The sequence below is a fragment of the Coffea arabica genome, chromosome 5c (assembly GCF_036785885.1).
Source record: "Coffea arabica cultivar ET-39 chromosome 5c, Coffea Arabica ET-39 HiFi, whole genome shotgun sequence".
NCBI classification, from domain to species: Eukaryota; Viridiplantae; Streptophyta; class Magnoliopsida; order Gentianales; family Rubiaceae; genus Coffea; species Coffea arabica.
Window position 1 is genome coordinate 34,065,566 of NC_092319.1, and position 11,738 is coordinate 34,077,303.

At 35.1% G+C, this 11,738-nt stretch overlaps 1 long non-coding RNA gene across 2 annotated transcripts; it reads right to left on the reverse strand.

The window, feature by feature from the left end:
• Window positions 1-5,344: 5,344 nt before the first annotated feature.
• Window positions 5,345-8,403, reverse strand: LOC140007709 (uncharacterized). Of its 2 annotated transcripts, XR_011815068.1 has the most exons (3): window positions 8,096-8,403; window positions 6,005-6,146; window positions 5,345-5,877 (listed from the first exon to the last, which is right to left on the reverse strand). It is a non-coding gene; the product is annotated as an uncharacterized lncRNA (long non-coding RNA). The 2 variants fall into 2 exon arrangements; XR_011815067.1 differs by having other exon boundaries at window positions 6,005-8,403.
• Window positions 8,404-11,738: the final 3,335 nt, after the last annotated feature.

Sequence of the window (11,738 nt, forward strand, 5' to 3'; positions counted from 1 at the left end):
TCACTCTCATTAAATGCAAAGCTATCCTTTTGTCTCTCCCACACTAATCCATTTGGTAACTTCTAATTATCTCTTAACACCTAGTAAAATAAACCCGGTATACAAAACTTAATCTAATTGGCCGAATTTTACCGAACTTTCCGCACTAGTGGGTCCCACGTCCGGTATACACTCTTAATTTCTCAAAGACTAACCGATATTAGAAAAATAATTTAAAAAAATATATTTACTCATAAAAATTATCTAGAAAATTTTCTAATAAAGAAAATGCAAAAAAGCATGCACTTAAATAGAATAAAACCTAGAAAATGAGAAAATTTACGGGCTCTCACAGATGTACTGATTTAATTGGAATTAGAACGATGCATATGACTATAAATTTAATTGTATTAGCCTAAATGAAAAGATATGTTTAAGTAGAACGAAAAATTTATTGTTGGAGGGTCGATGTATTGATTTGAAATAGGAAATATAATGATCCATGGCAAAATTGCATGATAATCTATTCAATATCAGTAGCAAAGAAAAGATTTGTAATTGTAAAAAATAAGTAAATTGTGTACTGTCTAATGGTATGACTTAGCAATCTTAATTAAATGCATGTACCCATTATGTACCATTCATATGGAAAAAGATATATAGTACATTAATTATTAAAAAATGAAGTGCAGAATGGAAAGTCATGGCTATTGAATAAAACATCTGAGCCGTTGAAAAAGTAAACGCCACGTGGTGGACGCATAACTCATTTTATGAGGACCTGATAGAATGCAATGGAAAAAGGGTAAGTGAAAAATAGAAAAATTCAGGCAACTTGCCACTGACTAAGATGTATATTGTTCTGAATTTGGTGCAGGAGTAAGATAAACGTCAATAACGGAAAAAAGGCAAATGTTCAACCTTAACGCAGATCACCTTCTTGATGAGGAAAGGATGAGCAACGGAAGTGATGTTAAGACAGATAGGGGAGAAGAAGCTGAGGTTATATCCCAGCCAGAAGAAGCAATACAAAATTGCATCAACGATGATATACTGGGGGATGAAGTAATGCAATTGACATTTGAGACCGAAGAACAAGCATATGACTTCTACAATATGTACGTGAATATCACCGAATTCAGTGTGAGAATAGTAGATGTGAAGGCATTTACGGATAAGTCAATGTAGTATAGGAAGTTGGTATGCTCTCGCGAAGGAAGAAGGATAATAAGTACAACCAACGCATCGGCAGAAAGAGGCGAGAAAGACTTGAAACAAGGGTAAACTGCCAAGCATGTATTAGAATTAAGTTTGACAAGAAGAAGGAAGTGTACATTGTCACAGACTTTTGTGAAGCATCACAACCAAGAATGGTTGCAAAATCGAGTGTCCAATATTTACGATCTTACAAGAAAGTTACGGATGCCGATTATGCACAACCCAGTGCAATGACAATGGCTGGCGTAAAAACAAGCTAGGAAATGAAATTCTTCGCTATACAATGTAGTAATTATAGGAATGTTGGTTTCGTTCTGAAAGATCTGTACAACCGCATGGAGGTGGATAAGAGAAAAGACATTGAGGATGGAGATGCGGAGTCAAGCTAGCTTATTTTTGTGGCAGAAAGCTAGGTGAATCAAAGTTCTTCTTTGACTACAAGCTAGATATAGAGGGAAGGTTGAAGAATATATTCTGGGTTGATCCAACATTATTGACCGACTATGAGTGCTTTGGAGCTGTGCTAGTGATGGATTCTATATATAAAACAAATGACTATCACAAACCACTCGTTGTGATAGCGGGAGTGAACAATCACTTTGGCACTGTTGTGTTTGGGTTAGCTCTGGTATCGGAAGAGACCATTGAGGCATATGAATAGGTGTTGATCTCGCTATTGAAGTGCAACAACTTTAAGAAGCCCATTTCCATTGTCACAAATAATGATAAGTCAATGAGACGTGCCATTGAAAATATCCTCTCGGAATCAAGACATTGGCTATGTTCATGACATCTTGCTAAGAATGCCGAGTCAAATTGTAAAAAATGTTATCCCCTCATGGAAATGTTTGGAAAGTTTATGAAGAAGGCTGTCTCGGTAGAGAAATTTGAAGAAGTGTGGCATGCAGTTGTGTCAGCTTGTGGCTTGGATGGGGCAAAATGGGTTGGAATGATGTTTGGTAGGAGGCATATGTGTGCTAAAACTTTGCTAAGGGGTACATTTTTGTAGACATACAGAGCACTCAGAGATGTGAGAACATGAACGCCTTCTTGTTGAGGTACATTAATAGGAGAATGCGTGTGTATGAGTTTGTAAAGATCTACACATTTGCGCTTGATTATCTGAGGGACAAGGAGGCCGAGGTAGTGCACAACACTAAGGATATAATTTTGAAGCTATCTACCGAGTGCAACCCATTGATCGTCACGCATCCAGGATTTACACAAGGAAGATCTTTATAATCGTTAAAAAGCACTTATCCAATCAGGGTCTTTATGACTGCTTTGATAGAGTTGATACCATGAATGGTTGTGTATTCTCACTATCTAAGTACAAGGACTCAAGAACCTGGTATGTAGAACTAGATAAAAAACTCAACACATGAAATGCTCGTGCCAAAAAATGGAGTGGAAAGAATTGCCATATGCACACATGTTCAGAGTAATAGGCATCGAAAACATGCAAAAAATTCCTGCAACATGTGTAATGTCATAGTGGATACGATGGGCAAAGCTGGAAGAAGGGGATTGTGATGCTGAATTACCAAAAGGACTCTATGACGAAATGCTACAATCGACTAAGTGTGGCTCACTTATGAGTTCCAGTAAAGGGTTGTGCTTCTTTGCATTTCACATGGGAGATGGATTTCGTTCAATTAGGGCAGTATTGCACAACCTCACGCATAGGTGGTGAACATCTTATATAGAGAGAGGGTTTGGACACCCAGTTGGAGGAGAATCCAAAAAATCAAACACCAAGGATCGTATTCGTGGAATAAGGGACCAATTTAAAATGGTAGCAAAGAGAGATCACACAAATAAGTATAAGGCACGGACAAAGCGTATCAGATATGGCAATTGCGGGTATTGCTTAAATTAACACGCATGAGGACATGTTAACATGCTCCACAAGTTTTGTGTACTGAAAAAATTAAAATCGACATGTAGAAGTACATGCACATAAATTGTTTTAATTCCTTGCATAACTATACCAAGGAGTGTTTTCTAACCTATTGATTGACGCAGACTCAAAGATGGGCAAAATGCTCGGACTTGTCCGACAGACTTACACGTTCAAAATGGAGATGAAAATGCAGTGGAATGCCAACTTGATGACATTCAAAACTATCCCAGGCAACCTGCTCTCCATGAGTAGGCATTTGTGAAATACGTCAAAAATCAATCTTTTCAGGACATACCTTTTATTGGAGAGCAATATGAGCATATGCATAAGCATTACAATCAAACAGCCTGGACTAGGAGCTCACAAACACAGGCACATCAGGGGGATGTCAGCATTTTAGGGCATCCACTACAAGTGTGTTGGAACACTTGTGTACAATGATTTGTTATTTAACCCTAAGCCATCTACATATAAGATGGGAGTCGGCTCCACTAATTTCATATACACCTCCAACTACAGGATGTAATAAGTCAAAATGTATTCCAGGCTATAGTATCAACGAGCACAATGTATCGTCAAACAGGGTGAGCATGAATTTGATGTAGGTTTGAAGTCCTTATTATGTGTGTGTGTATATATATATCAAATGTATGCATGTATACATATATATGAAAGTAAATTATGATATATGTGTGTATGTGTGTCATTATGGCCAAAACATGTGGGTGGGTATGGAATATGATCATCTACCATCCCAGCAACAGTCTAACATGGTCTGGGGCCTGTATTAACATAGCGCTTTTATTATAATCATCCAACATGCCATGACGAGGGACTTCCAGCAAGCATGAAGTTGTGCATGCATGTCCATTGAACAGTTACAGCCGTATACTTTACCTATTCCAGTGTTGTCATTAATTGTGAACTGAAACACTGTAATAATTTGGGGAAGACATTGCTATTGATTAATTGTATCCAGTTGTTATTGTAATAGGCCAAACTTGCAGATTTATGGACAAGTTCTTAAGGAATCTCATGAGTAAGCCATGTAAGTGTCACTGCCCAAATCAGTTGTAGCCCAATCCACCACACATGCTTTACGTGCGTGTGGTGGTATGCGCCCGCATTAACATGCCAGAATATTTGACATAGCATTCATGCATACATATGTAAGTAGTTATAGTAATTAGTAATAGTTATAGTAACAAGTAAGTAGTAATAAATAATAATAATAGCCATGTTAGTAATTAGTCTTTATTAATTTGAATTAGCAATATTGAATTGTCAATAGTAATTAGTAGTAATAACATACATAGTAATTAGTAATAGTGAATAGTAATTAGACGTATCAGTGAATAGTAATTATACGTATTAGTTAGTAATGTAATTTAAGTGACTAATATACAATATTTAGCAGGATTTAAAAGGACTAGCACTCAAAAATTCATAGTAACCCCCATTGAATAGTAATGAGTCATATTAGTCGGTTATAGTAATTTGAATTAGCAATAACGAATTGTCAATAGTAATTACTAGTAATAATAGTGCGTAGTAATTAGTAGTAATAATAGTACGTGGTAATTAGTAGTATTAATTGGTAATAGTGAATAGTATAGTAATATTGGTAACTAATAAGCAATAGTTAATTGGATTTAGGAGGGTTGGTATTCAGAAATTCTTAGTAATAATGAATTGTAATTTGTCGTATTAGTAAGTAATAGTAATACTGACTACTAATAAGCAATCATCACTAGGATGTAAGAGAGCTACCATGTAGAAATTTATTGTAATAGTAAATAGTAATTAGATGTATTAGCTAGTAATCGTAATTTGAGTTACTAATATGCAATATTTAGTAGGATTTAAGAGGCTAGTATTCAAAAATTCATAATAACCCTTATTGAATAGTAATTATTCATATTGGTTGGTTATAGTAATTTGAGTTGGCAATAATGAATTGTCAATAGTAATTGGTAGTAATAATAATCCATAGTAATTAATAATATTAATAGTACATAGTAATTAGACGTAGTAATTAGTAATAGCGAATAGTACTAGTACCTATTAGTGAATATTAATTACATGTATTAGTTTGTAAGAGTAATTTGAGTTACTAATACGTAATATTTAGCAGGATTTAAGAGGGTTAGTCCCCCACAGCCCCCTAGGACGAACCAGAGGGTTTAGCGGGACGCCTGCCCAACTCTCGTCAGGACTCATTTACTCACTCGAACCAAATCATGATTTTCAAGCCAAAAAATTTCTTAAAACCAAGAAAGTACTTGAATAACAACAACCACAATCCTTAGGCAATAGTGTTAACTATTACAATTATAATATTTCAAATACAAATAAAATCTACACTTTCAAATATCCAAAAGTTGCCCAGGGAATCACACTAACTCTAGACAAAAGTTGGCTAGTCTAGCGCCTCAAATTCTTCACTTCAAATTCCTGTTAAGGAATAACAATTTAAAGGAATGAGCAGATGCTTAGTGAGGCCAAGAAATCAAGCAAGCAAGTAGAGCAAGTACCATAATTCAACTCAAATAGTTCATGTATAGAATAACAACAATGGTTTCAAGTAAAACCACAAAAGGACTAAAATATGTTCATTAAGAGGATACAGGAGCTCTTAAGAGCTAATCTACAAGCTTGCCATGTCACGATCTTGGATATCATTTTCTTTTGTTGACACTCCGCCAACCACACAAGTAACAAATCTATAGAATTCACTTGACACGAATCCCCATCCACCGTTTTATCCCCTATCGGGCCTGAAAGTCAAATAGAAATAGTGATGGTAATATTCAAGTATACCCAAGCAAGAACAAGTATGATCGATGAGATAACACTCTAATCCATTTAATCAAGATGGAGGTACTGAGATAGGATAAAAAGCACCTCCCACTCGGATTGATTATGGTACATACTGCCGCTGAATACTAGGGTCGACGAGATAATCCTCCAATCGATTTAATCAAGATAGAGGTACTGAGATGAAATGAGAGGCACCTCCCACTCGGATTGAGTGTGGTATATACTGCTGCTCAACACTTACAAGTCAAGTACAAGTATAAACACAAGTACAAGTCAATCAAGTTCAAGCAAGTACAAGATCATTCGAGAAGAAGAGAACGAATGTAATAAAATACACCCTCGCCTCATCAAGTTCAATATTTAACACATAACACATGATATCATTCAAATCAAGATATCAAGAAATATACACTTGACACTCACCAATAGTCAAATAAGCAAAACAAGAGAAAACTTTCACAAGTTCTCCTCGGGGTTTCTCTTGAATTCCTCTTGAATACTTGAGATATACACAATCAACGATTACCTATAATCGTTCAACCAAGGCCAAACAATTTCCCCTTAACCCTTCACTCAAGCATGCTCAAATTCTTGTCGAATTAAGAGAGAAACTCTCTTCATTTAACCACTAAGATAACACTCAAGAAAAGCTTTAAAAGTGCTCTATTTGTAAGTCAAAACATGGCAAGAGTTTTCGATTTAAAAGTTAGCCAAACCTCTCAAGAGTTTAACAAAACATACATGGGAGGGAAAACCACTTTTACTTCCTTAACTCCTAATCTTTTGCTCAAGTTTTGATATATATAAATGAGCGTTCAAGTTTACTAAAACTTATGAAGTCAAAACTTCACCAAAACCATCATTTATTTCTTAGCAAAGACACCAACAAATCCTCCAAGTTTTAAACATCAAGCAAGTGAAATTTTTCCACAAAACTCTTGGCATGATGCTTCACTTTTCACCCCTTTTTAATTCAAACTTGTTGCTCCTTTTAAAAGCACATTCGAGAGCAATTGATTAGCAAGTTATGTTGAGCAAAATTTCACTTTAAAGCTAGATCAACTTGAGTGAACCATGAGAGTTCACCACTAAAAACACATTTAAAAGGCCTAATAACTTTCAAGATTTAAACCACTAGTTCTTGATCCAAAACGTCAAGTTTTCTTATTCAAGTCAAGAAAAAACTCATATACATAATAAATCCATAATCCAAGTGTGAAATGGAGTACAAGTAATCAAGAAAGTTAGGTTTAAAAACCAGAAAATGTTTCCAAGACCCTTCCAAGTTTTTTGTCATTTCATAAGAAAAATTCCAATTTTTGTAATGCTTTTTGAAAAGTCATAACTTGAGTTTCGTAAGCCCAAAAATCATAAATCTTATACCGTTAGAAAATAGACTCAAACGACTGCAACTCTCTAGAAGACACCTTCATAAAATTCAAACCCATAAATTAGTCAAATCTCAGTTTCAATTCACTGCTCAACTAAGTGCAAAAACAGGACAGTCTTGAATTTTCAGCCCATTTTGAAATTTTGCTGGTATTTATTGAAAGTGAACCAAACCATGGATTTTACATGGTTAAAAGAGCCATGAGTCTTGTTTCAAATGCAATAAACGAAACTCAATTCAGATTTTTCTACACTAAGATATAACAGATTTCCCAAAACTTCTCAAAGTCTCCTGCGGGAAAAAATTTTCAGCAATCCTTGACTCAACTTTCCCATTTAAACTCATGATTTTGGTTCAAATCTAACTCACAGTCAAAGTTTAATGTCCAACATAGTTTGTGGAGTAAGATTTTCCCAAAATTTCTTGAAAATAAGGGCTAATAGCACTCAAAAGTTTCGGCCATCAAGAAGCTTTCAAAACAGAATTTTTTCACCAAAATTTGCAGCAAAATCCAATCAAGATTCAAGCTTTCTAAGAAATATACACACAAGCCACAATATCAAGTTTTAAAACACCAAAATCTACCATAAATATTCATCATAAAAGCACAAGAATGAACTCAAGTCATCTACCTAACTTGCCATGAAAATATAAGGAATTTTCCTCAAATCATCTACCTAAATCAAGGTTTCAAGAAAACCCATCAACAACCCATCAAACATTCAATTTTTCTAGCTACAAATCTACTAGAAAGTTGAAGGAAAAATAGGGTTTCAAACCAATACCTTTTCTAGCAATTTCAATCAAGCAACAAGTCCAAATTTCCTCCAAGAGTTGCTCCCAAGCAAGACTTTCTTCCAAACTCAAGCAAGATTCCAAGAATCATCCAAAGTTGGGGAAGATTTGAAGCAAAAATGGAGGACAAAAAGTTGAGCTTTTCTTCTCTTTTTTTTTTCCTAGCTCTCGGTCCTCTCTTTCTCCTTTGCTCTTGATTTTGGTTGTTTCATTTATTTACATTTTTTAAGGTAAGAAAGGAAAAATTAAATGACAAAAAAACTTGATCAAAAGTCTCCCTTGGTTCCTATGGTGACACTTATCACCTTCTAAAGTTCTTTAACTCCAAGTGTCCCAACACTTGTAACCTTCTAGAGCTCTCTAACTCCAAGTATCCCAATTCTCTCTTATTGCACTAAAGTCCTCTCTTTTTTCTAAAATTTCTTTTACACCCCACTACAAAGAAAATTTTCATTTTACCCCACACATTAACTTTCACATGTAAAATTTAATAAAAGTATTAAGGCAAAATCATCATCAAATCAATAAATAAACAAATAAATGATCAAATAAATAAAATACCATGTATTTAAATTAAGTGAATTGACAAATTTTCTAGGTCCTCACAGTTAGTATTTAGAAATTCATAGTAACTCCTATTGAATAGTAATTAGTCGTATTAGTCAATTATAGTAATTTAAATTAGTAATAACGAATTATCAATCGTAATTAGTAGTAATAATAGTGCGAAGTAATTAGTAGTAATAATAGTACATAGTAATTAGACATAGTAATTAGTAATAATGAATAGTAATAGTAATATGGGTAACTAATAAGCAATAGTTAATGGGATTTAGAACAGTTAGTATTCAGAAATTCATAATAATAGTGAATTGTAATTTGTCATATTAGTAAGTAATAGTAATATTGGCTGCTAACAAGCAATCATTGTTAGGATTTAAGAGAACTACCGTGCAGAAATTGTGACAACCCCACCTCCCCCTAGGGCGTACCCTAGGGTTTAGCGGACCGCCTGCCCAACTCTCGCCAAGACTCACTCACTTACTGAAAGAAAACAACTTACAGCCATAAAAAGGAACTAGAATAATAATTTCCAAGTTTAAAGTATACATTAATATTTAAATCCAACTCCAAGGCTCATACATGCCCAAATACATTAAAATCTTTACAATCCAAATTCATCCAACCCTAGTCTAGCACTAGCGCGAGAACAATCGCAAAAATTCAAAAACTAGACTACACTAGTCTGTACCAGTCTCACGCCTTGCTCGCACCCCTTGTAAGGAAAACAAATGGTGTGGAATGAGTTAAAAGTCAAGTGAGATTCCAAATAACAAGTTAACTATTTTTAGAAGTACAAATATCAACGTAGATAATTAGCGAGTATAACAAGTCAAGAAAATGAGCAATAACGTCTCAAGTAGTAAATCTCAAAATGAACGAGTGTAAAGTGTTTTGTTTTTCAAAAAAAACAAGAATTCAATAAACAATAATCATGTCAAAGTATAAGGATACAGATGGCTCTCAGGAGCCAAGTTCCCATTACTTCACCAGAGCTTGATCAAGTATTAGTTGACACTCCGTCAACTTTCAAGTAAAGTAACCAATCCAGTAGTACTTCGTTTAACTCCAATCCGTCCACCATTCAACCCCCTTATCGGGTCCAAACACCAACTAAACACTGATGGTAATGTTCGAGTATACCGATTAGTCGAAGAGATAACACTCCACTCGACAACACTAGATACCCATGGTTCGTTATCTAATTAACCAAGGTCTTGCCGACTCGACTCGATTAACTAGCCAGTGGGGTTTGGGTCCCCAAGAAGTCGATGAGATAACATCTCCAATCGACTAAATCAAAATGAAAGTATGGAGACGGGAATGAGAGGCACCTTCCACTCACATTGAGTGTGGTACATGCTGCCGCTCAGCACTTACAAGTTAAGTACAAGTATATCAAATCAATTGCAACAATAAACAAATATAGATCATATTAGGGTAAGTGTGATAAAATACACTCTTGCCCGATCCAACAAATTACATATCATTAAATCACATGACTCAAGTATTGAAAACAAGTGTCCGATTCAACCAGGTATTTGGAAGCACCCACCAAAGATGTAGTGCGTTTCAAAATCACGTTAAGGTCCAACTCCTTGGTTGGAGTCCAAATCTGTGATAAAATATCATTTAAGAGTTTAAAATCCACTAGAATTCGAAACATAGGAGTTTCACTTCAAGAAAATCAAGTAAACGAAACTTGTTTAAGTAGTAGTCACATGACTTCTTCAACTCTAAAAAATTCATGCTCGCTCTTTCAGTTTCGGTAAGGAAGCGATTAAAACTTTAGAATCCCCATTTGAGTCGAAAAGACGAGGAAAATGTATTTCTATTTTTCCAAGGGTACGAGTTTTGGCCAAATTCCAGCTTATATACCTCTACGAAAGAAGACTCGAATACCCTAGGCAATTCAGGTGCAATTTGACCTCAATTCTTTGCTCGAGTCGCAAGTATATCTGCCTAACCTTCGAGTGAAAATTTGGGCGGCATGCCCCTTGTATTTAACTATTTTCTCTAGCCATTTATGGCTTTATTATTTTCCTCAAATCAGCCCTCAAAATGACACACAAGTAATGTTACCACCATAGCCCTTCAATTAGGCTCCAAAATAATTCAATTACATCACAAGTCTTAACAAGGCAACCAGAAATCAAGTTTAAAGGCAAATAGCTAAATGGCAGATTTGACGTCACTTAGCGTATCGGTCACAACCGAAACTACGCTTATTTGATTGAGGTAAAATTTATACCATTCGAAATTAAGACAAAGGGTTACAACTTTGATGAAGACAACTCAACCCAGTTCACAGTTTATCTAAGTCGAATCTACAAATTACAGAACCAAAAGTTCATGACTAAATTCAAACGGCAATAACTCAGGCTGCACAATTTCGTTTCAGGTGTTTTTGGTTGCATTGGAAAGTTGAAACATAGGGCTAAAACTTTCATGTTTTGGCCAAAGGCTGATTTGAAATGGATCAAGGTGAAAAAAATGCAGCCAGGATGATGAAATGTCAAAACTGCTCGCAAAACTATACCTATGGCAGTCAAGGGTATTTTTATCATTTCACATGCTACAGTGATCAGATTGAGTTGAAATTTTACAAGCTGCTATAAAACATCATTGTTCACAACTTTCATGTTTTGAGCTAAGCCCAATTCGCCCTCCATCATGGCTGAATGAAACTGGTCAGAACATGGTAGTACAAAAACTTAAAGTTGGAATTAATGCATTCAAGTGATAATCTTCTTATTCATGTATAAAACCACTACTACCACTCCCTATCTAAGTTTATTCACATCATATTCTAGATAAATAACACTAATAAAAATAGAAAATTACAAACCCTAGCTGAAAATTATAAGTTAATAAGCCAAACCATGAAATTTTTCATCCAATCCACCACAATCAAGCCATGCTTTGCTTAAATTGCAAAATAAGAAAGAAACAAGAGAGGTTTCTAGTATAATACCTCAAAATCTTCAAAATAACTTGTGATAAAAGAACTTTCTTCCTCCCAAAAGTTCCACTAAACTCACCTCCAAACTTTCCCAATGATTGATCGGAGTA